This window comes from Rattus norvegicus, chromosome 4 (assembly GCF_021556685.1).
Source record: "Rattus norvegicus strain SHRSP/BbbUtx chromosome 4, alternate assembly SHRSP_T2T, whole genome shotgun sequence".
Classification (NCBI taxonomy): Eukaryota; Metazoa; Chordata; class Mammalia; order Rodentia; family Muridae; genus Rattus; species Rattus norvegicus.
The window spans coordinates 1,559,750-1,577,851 of NC_141537.1; the positions used below are offsets into that span (position 1 = coordinate 1,559,750).

Sequence of the window (18,102 nt, forward strand, 5' to 3'; positions counted from 1 at the left end):
ATGCTGCTATTTACACCATCTGTCTGTCAAGATGCTGACCTTTTCCCCAGTGTGTAATTTTGTTTGCTTTGTGAAAAACAAGATGTTTTTACATGTATGGAATTACATCTGGAGCTGAGTCTTCAATTCTTTACATTGATCAATGTGTCTATTATGTCAATAAAATGCTTTTTTTTATTACTGTAGGCTTTTTAATACAACTTGAAATCTGGGAAAAAAAGTTTAAATCCGCTGTAATGACATGTATTCTGTGTTTTTCTACAGTTTACCATACAAAGTTATCCATGCAACCATTTCCATGGACATAAATATCAATAATTTATCAATTAAATTCAAATACATTCATTTAGTCAATTTCAGGTTAGTCTACCAAATCAACTGCAAGACCTCAACTCAAATATAAGGGATGATTCTACTAAATCATCCGATACTAATCATATGATACTAAAAATCATAACTTTTAACAACATATGGCATCTATAATTTATTATTTGAGTATGTGCTTAGACAATATCCACTGTAAACTTAGCTTGGCTTAAAACTCATGAACAATATAATGTAGCAGTTTGATCCAGTTCTTCCACACAGCGCCATGCTCCGAGAACTAAGACTCAGATTCAAGATATATTTACAAATACCTTGACTAATAGTGAGGCTCTTCTCTAACTAGATCACAATTTAGAATAACTGACTTATTTTAAGCTATATTCTATAACATGCCCACTTAACCATGTTCAGGTACTATGTGTCTCTCTCCTCATGTCTTCCAAGGTGAATCTCCTGCCGCATTCCATCTCAGAATTATGATTTCTCCCAGATTTTCCACTTCTTATTTACCACCTAAATAATAATCCATCAGATTTATTATTAACAAGTCATATCGATATTAGATATTCTCTCAATAATCCCCCTTCGAAGTACAATAAATGTCTCTATTTCAAATAAAATTGAATAAAATTATAAAAATTATAATAGTTATAAGGTGTGATATATATTTACAATGTCAAGTCCATAGTATGTGGTAATTAAGAAAAATATCCTATTATCTATCCTGTCCTGGTGAGTTCAGAGTTCTGGATCTAAATCACATTTTATCCTAACTTGCATTAACAACCTAACACCATCTTTTTAGGTCTAATAAATCCTCTTATATATAACAACTTAAGCTTTTACTGAGACTATGATTATCTTGTATTCAACCCCAAAAGACAACTAAGAAGAAATATTTCCTGATTAAGTAGGAAGTGCAGACAAACACTTTCAAAGTTTTAAAAATGGCAGACAGTTGGCTGTCGAGACCACTTCAAAGTATTCCAAGACATTGAAGCACTGTCTTCAGCCCTCTTGTTCAAAGTATCTGACAAACCTTATGTGAAGCAGGAATTACCAAGGATTTGCTTACCCTGTATTGGCAAAGCTTGGCAATCAAGTTCCATGCATTTGTTTTCATTTTGTTTTCTTTTCTTTTCTGGATGGCATTCTGTCTGCCGATTAAGTTAGGGCACTTTCTTTGCCCAGAGGCTAGCTTGCCACAAATGAAGACAGCTCTAAATGGAGTTTCTTTGGAGCTCATCATCTTCTTCTTCTAAGTTCAATGAGGTACAGCTGAGATCTGATATGTTTTGAAAGACCCTCAGACTGAGGAGACTCTTGCTCCAATTCTGAGGACACCCACCACCCCACAAACATGCGGGACTCAGTCTTGATGGAAAAACAAGAAGTTTACTTTGGGATACCAATGCACTGGGGCTTGACACAGTCCTCACTCAGGAGGAATGTGAAGAGCCCAGACCAGCAGAAATATACAGCTTATACAATCATTTAAGGTTACACAGTTTCATTAGCTCAGCTATTTTGGTGCCAAGGATATCTGACGAGGCAGATGTTCTTGTTCTGGAGTTTCGGAGAAAAGGATGCAACCATATCAATACAGCCATTTCAGTACCAAGGATGTCTGACTTGATATATGTTTTTCCATCCTGGGGTTCCCAGGACAAGGACCAAGGATATCTGACTTGGCAGATGTTTCTCTCCTGGTGTTCCCAGGACAAGGCTGTAGCTATGTCAGCAGCTATGTCAGTACCAAGGACATCTAACTTGATATATGTTTTTCATCCTGCAGCACAATCTATAGTGGTCAGTCAGCTTCCCGGAAATGTTTCTTGCCTTGTAATTGCCCTGCAGTAAATACGATCTAAACCATCTGTTTTATGTTTGGGTACCTTCCAAGACAGTGGGTGGGAATGTGCTTTCTGTACTTTCTGGTCTATTGTCTAACATCTAGGGTCTAAGCAAGGTACAGCTTTAAAGATTCTCATTCTTAAGAAATGGCTGCACTTGATCCATTCTTATCACCCTGTACAAAGCTTAACTCCAAGTGGATCAAGGACCTCCACATCAAACCAGATACACTCAAACTAATAGAAAAAAAGTGGGGAAGAATCTTGAACACATGGGCACTGGAGAAAATTTCCTGAATAAAACACCAATGGCTTATGCTCTAAGATCAAGAATCAACAAATGGGATCTCATAAGACTGCAAGGCTTCTGTAAGCAAAGGACAGTGTTGTAAGGACAAAAAATCAACCAACAGATGGGGAAAATATGTATACCAATCCTACAACCGGTAGACGACTTATATCCAAAACATACAAAGAACTCAAGAAGTTAGGCTGCAGAGAGACAAATAACCCTATTAAAAAATGGGGTTCAGAGCTAAACAAAGAATTCACAGCTGAGGAATGCCGAATGGCTGAGAAACACCTAAAGAAATGTTCAACATCTTTAGTCATAAGGGAAATGCATATCAAAACAACCCTGAGATTCCACCTCACACCAGTGAGAATGGCGAAGATCAAAAACTCAAGTGACAGCAGATGCTGGCAAGGATGTGGAGGAAGAGGAACACTCCTCCATTTTTGGTGGGATTGCAGACTGGTACAACCATTTTGGAGATCAGTCTGGAGGTTCCTCAGCAAATTGGAAACTACCTGAGGACCCAGCTATACCTTTCTTGGGCATGTACCCAAAAGATGCTCCGACATATAACAAAGACATTTGCTCCACTATGTTCATAGCAGCCTTATTTATTATAGCCAGAAGCTGGAAAGAACCCAGATGCCCTTCAACAGAGGAATGGATATAGAAAATGTGGGATATCTACACAAAGGAATACTACTCAGCTATCAAAAACAATGACTTTATGAAATTCATAGGCAAATGGATGGATCTGGAAAATATCATCCTGAGTGAGGTAACCCACTCACAGAAAAACACACGTGGTATGTACTCATTGATAAGTGGATATTAGCCCAAATGCTCGAATTACCCTAGATGCACAGAAGACATGAAACTCAAGAAGGATGGCCGAAATGTGAATACTTCACTCCTTAAAAGGGGAACAAGAATACCCTTGGCAGGCAAAGTTTAGAATAGAGACTGAAGGAACACCCATCTGAGCCTGCCCCACATGTTGCCCATACATATACAGCCACCAAACTAGATAAGATGGATGAGGCAAAGAAGTGCAGGCCGACAGGAACCGGATGTAGATCTCTCCTGAGAGACACAGCCATAGTATGGCAAATACATAGGCAAATGTCAGCAGCAAACCACTGAACTGAGAACGGGACCCCCATTGAAGGAATCAGAAAAAGGACTGGAAGAGCTTGAAGGGACTCATGACCCCATATGAACAACAATGCCAACCAACCAGAGCTTCCAGGGACTAAGCCACTACCCAAAGACTATACGTGGACTGAACCTGGCCTCCAACTGCATAGGTAGCAATGAATAGACTTGTAAGAGCACCAGTGGCAGGGGAAGCCCTTGGTCCTGTGAAGACTGAACCCACAGTTAAAGTGATTGTTGTGGGGGTGGTAATGGCTGGGAGATGGGGAGGGGAACACCCATATAGAAGGGAAGTAGGAGGAGTTGGGGGATGTTGGCCCAGAAACCAGGAAAGGGAATGACAATTGAAATGTAAATAAGAAATACCCAAGTAAATAAAGATGGAGAGAAAAAAAAAAAAAGAAATGGCTACACTAATATCAAACAGGTATCTTTCAGTTTCAATATCAACAAAGTTCTTAAATTAATAAAATTATGTTTAAGTGCCATATTTTCTGAGTGTTTGAAGGACTTCTATTTATAGCCTATTTCAACAACAAAACATTGTTAGGCCTTTTTATAAAGGCTTAACCTGTAGGATTGTAAACTTCATCTGGAATAGGCTTCATGCCATAATGCCCATGAAATTTTATTTTAATGAACCTCTATTGCTAAGCATCATCAGTTTTAATCTTTAAAGGTATATCTAAGATAGCCTTCATTTCTAATAAATGTGTAATCTCAGCATTATCCTCCTCAGAACTCAAGGCAGAAAGCCATTGTAACATTTACCAATGTTACACTGTATCAAATTTTCCAAATAAAATTACAACACAACCTATTGTATGGCATTGCTTTTATTTAGGATTAATAAGCAGAATCTGTATTCTTATTTCAATATATTATATGCCTATGAGCTGCCATCCTAATTTCTCAAGCTCCTGTGGAACCATTCTAACTGGAACTACATTTTTTGATTTTACTATAGTAAATTACAGATTGTATTCTTCTGAGGGTTTCCTGTTTTGATTTAAAGATGCTTTCAACCTCTGTTTTATGATCTTTAATCTAGTATGTAATTTCTCAATCTCCCACATCTTCCTTATTCTGATTTCTCCCAAAGAGGACATAGAGAACTATAATGATTGAAATATAGTCATTTGCATGCTTATACACAAAGCAAGATCATATGAAATCTATATACCCTGTGTCATTGTACTTTCCCTCATCCCAAATATAGAAAACATTTTTTGTTTTTAATCTCAAAACATCTCTCAAAGGACTTTGTTTTACCAATTTTAAGTTTAATGCCCCACAAGTTTAGCTCCCTATGGCTTTTATTTTGTGTATTATGTTGTTTTTATCCCAGCATTAGTTTTGTAATGGCAGACCTGGCCAAGCCTTTTCAACCCCACATGTTTTCCTGGAATTCTTTCAGGGATTTTTGCGATTCTTTCAGGCATTTTTGCGATTCCTCTCTGTAGGCTTCTACTTGTTCTCTAAGGGAGTTATTCACATCTTTCTTGAAGTCCTCCAGCATCATGATCAAAAATGATTTTGAAACTAGATCTTGCTTTTCTGGTGTGTTTGGATATTCCATGTTTGTTTTGATGGGAGAATTGGGCTCTGATGGTGCCATGTAGTCTTGGTTTCTGTTGCTTGGGTTCCTGCGCTTGCCTCTCGCCATCAGATTATCTCTAGTGTTACTTTGTTCTGCTATTTCTGACAGTGGCTAGACTGTCCTATAAGCCTGTGTGTCAGGAGTGCTGTAGACCTGTTTTCCTCTCTTTCAGTCAGTTATGGGGACAGAGTGTTCTGCTTTCGGGCGTGTAGTTTTTCCTCTCTACAGGTCTTCAGCTGCTCCTGTGGGGCTGTGTCTTGAGTTCACCAGGCAGCTTTCTTGCAGCAGAAAATTTGGTCTTACCTGTGGTCCCGAGGCTCAAGTTCGCTTGTGGGGTGCTGCCCACAGGCTCTCTGCAGCAGCAGCAACCAGGATGACCTGTGCCGCCCCTTCCGGGAGCTTCAGTGCACCAGGGTTCCAGATGGTCTTTGGCTTTTTCCTCTGGCGTCTGAGATGTGTGTGCAGAGAGCAGTCTCTTTTGGTTTCCCAGGCTTGTCTGCCTCTCTGAAGGTTCAGCTCTCCCTCCCACGGGATTTGGGTGCAGAGAACTGTTTATCCGGTCTGTTTCCTTCAGGTTCTGGTGGTGTCTCAGGCAGGGGTCCTGCCGCTCCTGGGCCCTCCTCCACGGGATCCCAGAGGCCTTATACAGTTTCCTCTTGGGCCAGGGATATGGGCAGGGGTGAGCAGTGTTGGTGGTCTCTTCCGCTCTGCAGCCTCAGGAGTGCCCACCTGACCAGGCGGTTGGGTCTCTCTCTCACAGGGTCTGGGGGCAGAGACATTTTAAGCCTTTTAAAAGCTAAAATATATCTAAATGTTCTGTTTAACTGATAAAAGTTGGGCTGGGTGTTAGGTACATCTTATACTTTTAAATTACAGAATGATAATAGTTGCGCTCAACTTATACTTGAGAAAAAAGTTTTTGTTTTTTTTTTTTAATTAAAAGGGTAAAAGAGTAGATTGATGTCATTATTAAGGTGAAGGGAAGTACAGGATAGAACCAGGCCTGTCATTGAATAAGAAGGAAGGATGGGTGGGAGAAAAGTTTTAGAGAGGCATAGGAAGCCAGAGTGAGAATGTGAGAGCACAAAGAACATGGCAGTAGATGTTTAGATGTCTCTCTGTACATATTACAGGTTGTTATGACTATTCTCAAGAGATGGGTGTGTACAGGATTTTGTGCCATCGAGTTTGGCAAATTATATCTTATCAATTGCATCAGAAAATATTGTTTGATATGTTCTTTCATAATGCAACTTAATTGAGTTTAAGAGAGTGTATGGGGGCCAGATGCATGGGCCAGCCAAAGAATTGGGATGTGTATGCCTGCGTGGTGGAAACCCAACCAAGAGGGCTATGGATGAGGGAGGAGCAGCCGGACAGAGTTCCGTGTTGGTAAGAATAGTGTGTCAGAAAGTAGATGGGGCAGCATGGAGCCACTGAGATAAATTATTACTATTTCCAATGGCACCAGAAATATTAAGGGAGTGAGACAGCTAGGGTATAACTGGGAACAAGTTCTGTAGGGTTTTTTGTTTTGTTTTGTTGTTTTTATTTTTACTGCAGCACATATATTGTGTGTCGAGTGTCCTGAAGGGAAAACATGCTTAAGTCCTTGGGTATGAAGTGATTTATTGCATCATGGCCACATATAACCATGATGGGATACTAAAGACAAAAAGAGGAGAGTGAGGATTTTTAATTTCCAAGAAATTATAGGATTTTGGTGTTTCTCAATCGTATGATTTTTTTTGGGTAGGATATATACCTTGTGATCCAGACTAATAGATGAATCACAGAAAGAAAAAAGGTGGAGGCAGAGTTACCATGAAAGGTTTTTGGGGCCTGGGAATCAGATGAAAGGGACAGAGAGACTACAAGGCCACAGAATATGTTGCTTATCAATTATATTGAGAGGTTACAAAGGGAATGGCAAGTTTGAGGAAAGCAGCCAGTTAGACAGGACTGTGATCTAACACTTCCCTGCTTATGAAAGAAAATTCAAAAGTCACATCCAGCTGGAAAGTCTTATGAATACTATGAAGTACCTGTTAATGTGGGGAGTCAGGACTGCCCAAGGCTGTCTGAAAGACCTGGACAAAGGAATAACTGGAACACTAGTTCTATGCCCTTACTCAGGATCAAACTTGCCAAGGCCTGTCTGATGCTGAAGCCAATGTCTTAAAGGAGTCAAGGTTGAGGGAAGAAACTCTTCCCATAGGTTGCGGTTATCAGTTCTTAGGCAGCTGTAACTGTGGTATCCCATGTTCTTTTCGTTAGCATTGTCTGACTTAAACATTTGCTGACTTAGTTGTTCCCCATGTACAACTACCAGTACCCCCAGGACTGAAAATTATAAATATGATTCTACAATTTCTAATAAAGTGCAAATAAATTTCAAGCAATCTTCACAAAAATGTTTACTAACAGCAATCACATTTTAAATCAGACAAACTAAAATAAATTGAACACCATGTGCTCCAGCTGTATATCCTCTGGACGTAACCCCAAGACACCAAATTACTACAGAGGTACTTGTACAGTTTTACCCATTGTTGCTTAGTTCCCAGCAGGGAGGAAATGCAATTCATATGAATCCTAATGCAGTGACTGCTCTGCTTTTCCTATCAGTTATTTTGCTATACTGCCACTATGCTATCCTCATCGTGCAATTCTAGATAGCACAGTAATCTATGACTCCAAGATATAATGTTTGACTATGTAATTGCAAATATTGGAAGAGAAATGAAGTCTTAAACACTGCTATATATTTATTTAAATGTCCCTGTTTGTTTTATTCCAGAGACTGTGCTGCAAAAGGTACATACACACTTCTCCCTCATTTCCTCTGCTGAAGGCTATGTGGCTCAGTTTTAATTATCATGTGATAAAGTATCAAATTCTCTATACTATTTCAAGAGATGTATCTCTCTTATTCCTTTTCTATTTAAAGAGTCTAAACTGTCCTTATATCAAACTATGCTGTCTATATAACAGGCAAACCCAGAAATATCAACTGTGCTTCACAAGGTGAGTATGCAAAATACGGTTTTATAGAATTGCTTGTAATGCATCTACTCCTATTTTTATTTTCTGGTCTATTCAGGTGTGTTTTATAATATCCACCTGCAGAGTGATCTATGGAAAATTACAAACAAAAGCAAAAACAGAAAATAATTAAGATCTGTTTTCAAATCTTAAGCAAACATTCACCACACTAGGACTGGGAAATTGCTCAGTGGGTAGAAACATATGGACCTGGGTGTGAATATTCAGCATGTATACATAATGCCAGGCATAGGGGATAGCTACACATAACTATTACCTCTGAATCCTGAGGGCTCGCTGACCAGTTCTCCAATCCCACACTGAATTTCTAGTTCAACAAGAGAACTTATGTCAAGAACAGTGAGCAGCAATAAAGAAGACACTTGAAATCCTTCTCAGAACTCCAAAAACACATGCACAGATGGGTAAAGCCACACAGTTACAGGCATGCACCACACACTCACATCCACCAACATTCTTACAACACACAACACCACAGATACATAGAAAATGGTTAAGGGACTGCAGGGTAATTCTTAATTTGCTGTTGTCACCCAGCATGTATCTTAGATACTGATAATAACCAAGGAAAGATTAAGCTAGAAGAGAATTTATCCATAGTTTTAACTTTTGCTTTATTTAAATTAAAATGCTTTCATATTTTTACACAAAATACTATACCCAGATTTATGGAAATCTAGAATCACTCAGGACAAAAACTTTTGAGCATGTCTGAGAGAGAGACATCAGACATGAAGAGGTCCTCCAGCCAGAAGCTGGAACCCAGATGCCCTTCAACAGAGGAATGGATACAGAAAATGTGGCATATTTGCACAATGAAGTACTACTCAGCTTTTAAAAACAATGACTTCATGAAATTCATAGGCAAATGGATGGAACTAGGAAATATCATGCTGAGTGAATTAACCCAGTTAGTAGATACTAGTCCAAAGCTTGGAATACCCAAGATACAATTCATAGACCATATGATGCTCAAGAAGGAGGAAGAACAAAATGTGTACACTTCAGTCCTACCTAGAAGGGGGAACAAAATACTCAAGAGGGAGGGGAACATAGGGACACAGAGTGGAGCAGAGACTTAAGGAAAGGCCATCTAGATGCTGCCCCATCTGGGGATCTATCACATATGCAGCCACCAAACCTAGTCAGTATTGCTGATGCCAAGAAGTCCTTACTGATGGGAGCTTGATGTGGATGTCTCCTGAGAGACTCTGCTAGAAACTCACTGATATAGACAAGCATGCTTGAAGCTAACCATCGGACTCCATGGGGACTCCAATGAAGGAGTAAAGGAAGAGCTGAAATGGTTTGCAAACCCATAAGAACAAGAATATCAACCAGCTAGACTAACCAGTGCTCCTAGGGATTAAACTACTAACCAGATAGTACTCATGTAAAAGCCTATTGCTTCAGTTGCATATGGAGCAGAGGATGGCATTGTCTGGCATCAATAGGAGAAGCCCTTGGTCCTGTGAATCCTCCTTTCTCCAGTGCAGGGGAATGGTATGCTATTGAGGTGTGAATGGGTGGATGGGAGGAAAAACATCTTCATGGAAGCAGGGGGTGGGTTGTGGGAGAGTGGGTAACTGGGCAAGGGAATATCATTTGCAATGTAAATATATAAAATATCAAGTTAAAAATGTTACCACTGCTCTTAATAACACTATATAAGTTTTTAAAATCCATTTGTCAAAATTCTTACTAAGTCTGTTTCGTTTTCACACATGGACTATGATGGATTAACACCATATCTGGGAATATCTTCCCAATATTAGACATATCATCTGAATATGTGATTATTTATATCCATATTTTTGTTCAAGAAGAATCCAATGCCAAAGAAAATTTCCTCTTTTTGATTAGCATGGAAAATATATTCAAAATAAGCTAATTAAATAAAGGATACTTGAGTGTATACACATTCATATACATATTCATATATATGAATATGTGTGTATGTATGTATACATGATGTAGGCCTCCTTCAAAGAGCATCCAGGCCTTAACAGTTTCCTCAGGCCTTCATGTTTTACCTAGACCTTTAACAGCCAGCAGCTTTGCCCTCTGAGCAACCAGTCTACAGAGGAATTCATAGAGAAACCCTGTCTGAAAAACTAGGGGAGGGAGACAAACAGATTAACAGATCTTGCTCTCTTTCTCTCTCTCTTTCTCTCTCTCTCTCTCTCTCTCTCTCTCTCTCTCTCTCTCTCTCTCTCTCTCTCTCTCTGTGTGTGTGTGTGTGTTCAACTGAGGAGGCACTGGCAAATAAATGTTTGCCCCTCCTCTCTAAGCCAGGCCACCCCAATACTGCCTTTCCTTTTCCTTAGTTTGTTTGGTTTATTCCAAGTTAATTATACCTGTTTCTTTAATTTCCTCTTCATTTCTTTAGTTGAGTCAGGGGTCTTTGCACATAAGCTCTGGAAATCAGTACCTGGATCAGGTCTGCATCCTGCTCACAGGGTTCTACCCACCTCCACCCCTCAAGTGATGCAATAAAAGACATGCATCACCACACCTGGTTTCTTTTCACTGTACATTTACTTTAGTTCCAGTGTTCATTCAGGTCTGAGAGATGGGGGAGGGAAGGAGGGAAGATAGACAGAGAGTGACAGAGAAACAGTTGACAGAGAGGGAGAATTGTAGGTTATTGTTCCATCTCTTCAATCACTGTCTGTTGTTCGCCATCTTGGCAACCATGCCCCGACACCCTACCTTGGATAAGATCAAGCATAATGGAAGCAACCATATAATTCCTACTTAGTCGCACTGAACACTCCAGTCATCACTACCTGTGGAGAATTGTAAGGGGCTCCTCTGATCTAGAGAGTAGTACCCTTGAATGAAATGAGAAGCACAACAAGCATTATTTGTTTTGAAATATAAGACATGGAAAGAACTACATGTGTGGATTTACAGACAGAAAGACAGAGAGACAGAGAGACAGACAGAGAGACAGGACGGACAAGACAGAACAGGACAGGACAGGAAAAAAAAAACAAGAACAGAAACAAAAACTCAAAATGGAAGTCCAGTTCCAAATAGTCTCTGTCTGCACTGTCGCTCTAGTGTTGGTGGTCCAGCTTATAAAAGCTTATACATGGGTGGGTGCGGGAAATGCTGCTGGGTGTTCGGTTCAGGTCCAAGATTATTGCACGTAACTAGACATTGCATCTAGATAAGCCTTCCTATATTCCTCTCCAGTGCTGAGACCAAAGTGTGATCAAAGTCAAGCATCACCATGGGTGCCTTCCTTTTCATTTTTTCTTTCATCCTAGGAAGTGTGTGTGTGTGTGTGTGTGTGTGTGTGTGTGTGTGTGTGTGTGTGTGTGTCTGTGTGTAGAGAGAGAGAGAGAGAGAGAGGGAGAGGGAGGAGAGGGAGAGGGAGAGGGAGGGAGAGTGAGAGAGAGAGAGAGAGAGAGAGAGAGAGAGAGTTTTAGAGAGAGAGCTTTAGAGAGAGAGCTTTAAAATCAGCACTCAAGACTTCTTTCTTCCTATCCCTATCCCAAGCCCCCCAAACCAGGAGTAAAGCCACCAGCACCAGAGACAGAGGAAGATGAAATCTCTAGTATGAAAAACTAGAGGAGGGAGATAAACAGATCTCTCTCTCTCTCTCTCTCTCTCTCTCTCTCTCTCTCTCTCTCTCTCTCTTCCTCATAATTTGTTAAAGTGTTCCCTTTGTGCTGTATGGATTCTACTTTATTAAGCAAGTTTCACATCGTACTAGCTCCAAAGAGGAGTCAACAGTCTCTTGGCGTGCAGGCAGTTGTTGCCTGCTTTAAATATTTTTTGGTGTTTTTGTTTGTTTGTTTGTTTCAAAACCCAGGGCCTGCCTTCATTCAACAGATCCAAACCCAGTTCTCCGAGGGGAAAATGGAGTCAAGTCTGAAGTCACTGGCATTTAAGTCATCTGCCATTGACAGTCATAGGAGATGGGAATATCGTGCTTTCTCCAATGGAGATTCACCTGGGTATGCATCAACCACATATAAGGACAGGCCTGGGGTACAACGGGGTGGTGGATGGGGAGGAAGGATCTGGAAAGAGCTTTGTGATGATAAACTATGATCAGAATGTTGCACAGAAAACAAAATTTGTACTTTAAAAAACAACAACAACAAAAAAAACCTCCCGATATCTCTCCAAAAAGGAAAGGAAAAAAAAACTACAGCAGAACTTTACTAACTGCAAATGTTCCATCTCCCTGTATCCAATCACTCCACTCCCAGATAGGTAGATGACAGTTTGCTCTTCTGTCCCAGTTGGGCTATCGAGGTTAAGAAAAGGGGAACCACCACAGGAAATAAAATAAAAGGAGTGGATAGATGTGCCTGGCATTTTAAGATGCGCAGTTTCTTTGTAAGTTTCATTTTGTTTCATTCTTTTAAAGGTTTATTTATTTATTTTCATTTATATGAGTATACTAAAGCCCTTTTCATATAAACACGGCAGTAGAGTACATGGGATATCCCTTCGCAGAGGGTTGTGAGCCACTATATGGTTTCTGTGGCCTGGAACTCAGGACCTCTGAAAGAGCAGAGCAGTGAGTGCTCTTAACCTTGGAGCCATCTCTCCAGCCCTTCACAAGCTTAGTTAACTAAACATTAAACATTAATCAGAAATGCCAAATCCTGTGAATATGGTCCAGATTCAGCCTTACTTAGAAATCCAGAGCTGGTAGGGCGAGGCTGGGAGTGAGCAAAGGGAGTCTTCCTCTTTCCCTGAGGGTGTGCTATCAATTCCATTACCATTTCCAAACAGCTGGGTGTGAGTCTAACTAAGGTTTTCTTCTGTCATTTGCCATTAGCCAGAGCACTGAAAGGACAGGGAGGGATCAGACTTTCATGCTGAAATCATCACTCACTGATTTCAGGCAGAAAACTTGCCACCCCTAAAGAGGCACCGCCTAGCTCAGCACTGAAGCAAAGCATGCTAGGGCAGCAGCAGTATTTCCCTGACAGACCTTCAGGGAAATGCATATTCTCCAGCCCCACCCCACCCCACCCCCTCTCAGCTAGCTCTGGTCCACCCCTCCCCCTCCCCCCACATACAGGGTGGAGGCCTTGTGTGTGTGGAGGGGAGGGGGATGGAAATATCGCTTGAGAGAGGGTTCGGGTCTCCCAAACAAATAAATAACTAGAATCTTCATTTATTTACTTTACTTCATCGAGCATACCAAGGAAGAGGGAAAAGGAACAGGGAAACTAGGCCAACTGGTAGAGCTCCTTTCATTTTGTTTCACAAGGCAAAAGCCAAAGAAACAACACTCCCTGGTTTTCCTGAAAGGAACAGGATGGCAAAAGTTGAAACATCAGCTCGCAACTTAATACTTTGGCTTTTAATAAAAGGGCCAACAGATCTACCTCCTATTTGGTAAAAAAGAGAATAAAAAAAACACAAAAACGTTCTGTCAGCCAACTTCCCTTTAAACCTCTGTTAAACAGGAAGACTGTTTTTTTAAAACATCATTTTAAATATTTAAATATGTATTTGTGTGTGTGTGTGTGTGTGTGTCTGTGTGTGTGTCTGTCTGTCTGTCAGTCAGTGTCTTCTGTATGGATAGGATGTGCTGTAACACTTGGGGCGGGGTGGTCCGGGTCCCACGGGTGATGCCGCACCGCCCCCAGTCACCTTCCCTGCAGGGCCTTCCCAGCAGTCCCATAGCCGGTTTTGGCACACCTCCAAGCCAAGGTGGAAGGGAGCCCAGTCGCCGACGGGGGGTGGGGGGGAAGGAACGGTCACCCACCAACCCCACCCCTGGCCCCAACCACGCGCCCAACCGCACCCCGCGCCCGCCGCCTGAGCGCCCGCCGACCCCCCTGTTGGGAGGAGCGGACAAGGCGACGGAGGGACGCGTGGAGAGGGAGAAAGACGCACGGGTGGAGGGGTCAGGAGGAACGGGGAGAAGGAAAGATCCTCTTGGATAACTGGCACAGCCGAACGCGTGCCTCCGGGTTGAATCCTTTGGGCGGACTGTGCTGACCCACCCGTTTACCTCTTAACGGTTTCACGCCCTCTTGAACTCTCTCTTCAAAGTTCTTTTCCACTTTTCCTTACAGTACTTGTTGGCTATAGGTCTCGTGCCGGTATTTAGCCTTAAATGGAGTTTCCACCTGCTTTGGGCTGCATTCCCAAGCAACCAGACTCCGGGAAGATCCGGGCCCGGCGCCCCTGGGCCCGCTACCAGCCTCACACCTTCCACTGGCTGGGCCTCAATCAGAAGGACTTGGGCCCCCCACGAGCGGCGCCGGGGAGTGGGTCTTCCATACGCCACATTTCCCGCGCCACGGCACTCGACGGGGATTCGGCGCTGGGCTCTTCCCTGTTCACTCGCCGTTGCTGAGGGAATCCTGGTTAGTTTCTTTTCCTCCGCTGACTAATATGCTTAAATTCAGCGGGTCGTCACGTCTGATCTGAGGTCGCGGTTGAGAGGAGAAGGAGGAAAGGAGGGCGCGCGCGGTCATGGGCGGACAGACGGAGAGGAGAGCAAGTGGGCGCCAGGGTCCCAGGCTGGGGTCTGCGACCTCTCTATCCCGGCCAGCTCCCACATCCCAGGAGCAAGTCGCGTCAGCAAAGGGCTGGTGCCCGAGCGGTCGGCACCCGGCGGGGGGGGGGGGGGGGAGGAGAGGTACCTGAGACCGGCCCCCGCGGGTACGGTATGACTCCCCCGTCCGACCCTTGCAGGTCGCTCTCTCTGAGCGCACTGGCGGGTGCCTGGCGGCGGAGGACGCACCGACCCAGTGGGCGGTGCCCGCCTCCCACCAGACCGGAGGAGCGATGACGGGCCCCTCTCGGCCCCTCTCGCGCCCAGGCACCTGACTGGCCCACGCCGATGCGTCCCCAAGGTGGGGAGAGCGGGCGAGGACGGGAGCTGGAGCGGCAGAGCGAGCAGGAATGAGCCACGAGAAGGGTGGTCGGCTCCTGGCGCCGGTGGACGGGGAGATCGAGGCCCACAGATCGAGGCTCAAGCAGATCCACCGGGCGTGGACGACCAATGGACGCCGCCCAAGTCTGAACTTCGGGAGGTGGAGGGCCAAAGGAAGAGGCCCTGCAAGCAGAGACCCAGCTGCGCGACGCGCCCCCCCCCCACGGCGACGAAACCGCAGGGGGCGTGGCAGCGATTGATCCTCAAGCGCCTCTCAGACAGGTGTAGCCCCGGGAGGAACCCGGGGCCTCAAGTGCGTTCAAAGTGTCCATGATCAATGTGTCCTGCAATTCACATTAATTCTCGCAGCTAGCCATGTTCTTCATCGACGCATGAACCAAGTGATCCACCGCTAAGAGTCATATAGGTATCTGGGGTGTGAGCAGACTTGTATGCGAGCTAACAATGGCACCACCTCCCCCGCCTGCCCCTGTTGCACGGGAAGAGAGGGGCCAAACGGGAGGCGGCTCCACCTCAGGCCCACCAGCCGGAAACTAAAGGATACATGTGAAAAGAAAAAAAAAGACAGGGTCGGGAACGGAAAGGCGGGACGCATAGGACATGGGACACTGCGAACCCAGCACCCAGTGGCAGCCAGTCAATGAGCGGGCAAGTCAGGCGCTCGGGCCGGGATTCCACGGGCGCCCAGAGGGGGCTCGCAACGCACCCCCCCCCCCGACGCCTCTGGAAGCGCCAGCCCTCCCTCGGACGACCAATAGGCGGTAGGGCGACCACCCCCCCCCCCCTGGGGTTTTTAAACCTCTGCGCTGGAACACGACTGCTAAGTACCCGGACAGGAGCGGGGCGGACACGGTAGGCCCAGAAGGCGGGGCGGGACGGGGTGCGTGAAACCCATCCGCGGCACAGGCACCCCCACACTCGACAGAGCCACCCTGGCACCATCAAAGCTGGAGAGCTGTGGCGAAGGGGCAGCAGGTGCCGTGAGGAGAGCGAGCGTGTCCCGGCCACCGCCCGGGAAGAGATCACATATTCCCCCCCCCCCCCCCCGGGCACACGAGATGAGATCACGGAGCCGGTCCAGAAAGAGGCAGAATGACCTCAGTACGCCAAGGGCCGTGGCTGGCCTACAGGCAAGGGAGGCGCCTGAGCCGGCTGTTGCAGAAGCAGCAGTGGCGGAGCCAGAGGCAGGCGCTTGGAGGCGAGGACATAGGCAGAGGAGCAAGGGAGAGAGAGAAAATGGAGGAAGTCCCTCGACGGACCACACCAGACACACTCCACGCACCGCTCCGTAAAGACCCCCGCCTTTCCTGAAATGCTCACTTGGTCAGCCGGCTGTGGCACGTGCCAGGAATGCGACCGGGACCCAGGGCCGCGCCTCCAGGTGAGAGGAGGGACTCACACAGAGAAAGGACCAGACACCCCCTCGGCCTTCTCCGTTAATGATCCTTCTTCACCATTTCACCTACAGAAACCTTGTTACGACTTTTACTTCCTCTAGACAGTCAAGTTCGACCTTCTTCTCAGCCCTCCAACAGGGCCATGGGCCGATCAGGCCTCACTAAACCATCCAATCAGTAGTAGGGAAGGGTGGTGTGTACAAAGGGCAGGGAATTAATCAACGCAAGCTTATGACCAGCACTTACTGGGAATTCCTCGTTCATGGAGAATAATTGCAATCCCCGATCTCCATCACGAATGAGGTTCAATGGGTTACCCGCGCCTGACTTTGTAGGGTAGGCACACGCTGAGCCAGTCAGTGTGGCCCTAATGCAGCCCCAGACATCTAAGGGAATCACAGACCTGTTATTGCTCAATCTCGGGTGGCTGAACGCCACTTGTCCCTCTAAGAAGTTGGGGGACGCCAACCGCTCAGGGGGTCGCGTAACTAGTTAGCATGCCAGAGTCTAGTTCCTTATCAGAATTAACCAGACATATCGCTCCACCATCTAAGAACGGCCATGCACCACCACCCACGGAATCGAGAAAGAGCTATCAATCTGTCAATCCTGTCTGTGTCCGGGCCGGGTGAGGTTTCCCACGTTGAGTCAAATTAAGCTGCAGGCTCCACTCCTGGTGGTGCCCTTCTGTCCATTCCTTTAAGTTTCAGCTTTGCAACCATACTCCCCCCAGAACCCAAAGACTTTGGTTTCCCAGAAGATGCTTGACTATCATGGGAATAACTCCGCCGCATCCCCAGTGGGCATCTGTTTAGTTATGTACCCCCATTTGTTTTTCTTTTTCTTTCTCCATTTCTCTTTCTTTTTCTTTCATTGGGGGAGGGGATTTTTTTAATTCACATTTTAAATATGATTTTCCTGATTTGCCCTCCATAAACCGGCTATTATTTCCCCTCATGCCTCCTGTTCTGAGGGCAGTTCCTCACTCACCCACTCACTCCTTCCAACCTGCCCATTCTGACAGTTCCCTACACTGGGGCATCAAGCCTTGACAGGACCAAGGGCATTTGCTCCCATTGGTGCCTGAAAAGGATATCCTCTGCTTCATATGCAGATGGAGCCATTGGCTCATCCTTGTGTAGTCTTTGGATGGTTGTTTAGTCCATGGAAGATCGAGGGCAGGGGTTTGGTTGGTTGATATTGTTCTTATAGGATGGCAAACCCCTTCAACAACTTCAGTTCTTTCTGTAAGTCCTCTTTTTGGAACCTTGTTCTCAGCTCAATGGTTGACTGCAAGCATTTTCCCTTCTTCCCTCCCTCTCTTCTTCTCTCCCTCCCCACACTGCTCTATGTTTGTATGTTTGTGTGTTTGTGTGTCTCTGTGTATGTGTGTGTGTGTCTGTCTGTCTGTGTGTGTCTGTCTGTATGTCTTTCTAAGTGAATGTCACTTTTCTTTTCTTAGATAAAGTGATGAGATAAGAGTCTTACCCAAGCTATGCAAATAAGTCCTTTAGGCTGAGGCCAGA

General features: G+C 44.7%; 1 non-coding gene and 1 pseudogene across 1 annotated transcript; both read right to left on the minus strand.

The window, feature by feature from the left end:
* Window positions 1–15,426: 15,426 nt before the first annotated feature.
* On the minus strand, window positions 15,427–15,579 carry LOC134486900 (5.8S ribosomal RNA). The gene has a single exon (XR_015687308.1). It is a non-coding gene; the product is annotated as a 5.8S ribosomal RNA (ribosomal RNA).
* Window positions 15,580–16,616: 1,037 nt separating this feature from the next.
* Window positions 16,617–17,511, minus strand: LOC147994623 (18S ribosomal RNA; annotated as a pseudogene; the record flags this gene model as incomplete).
* Between the last annotated feature and the right edge of the window lie 591 nt (window positions 17,512–18,102).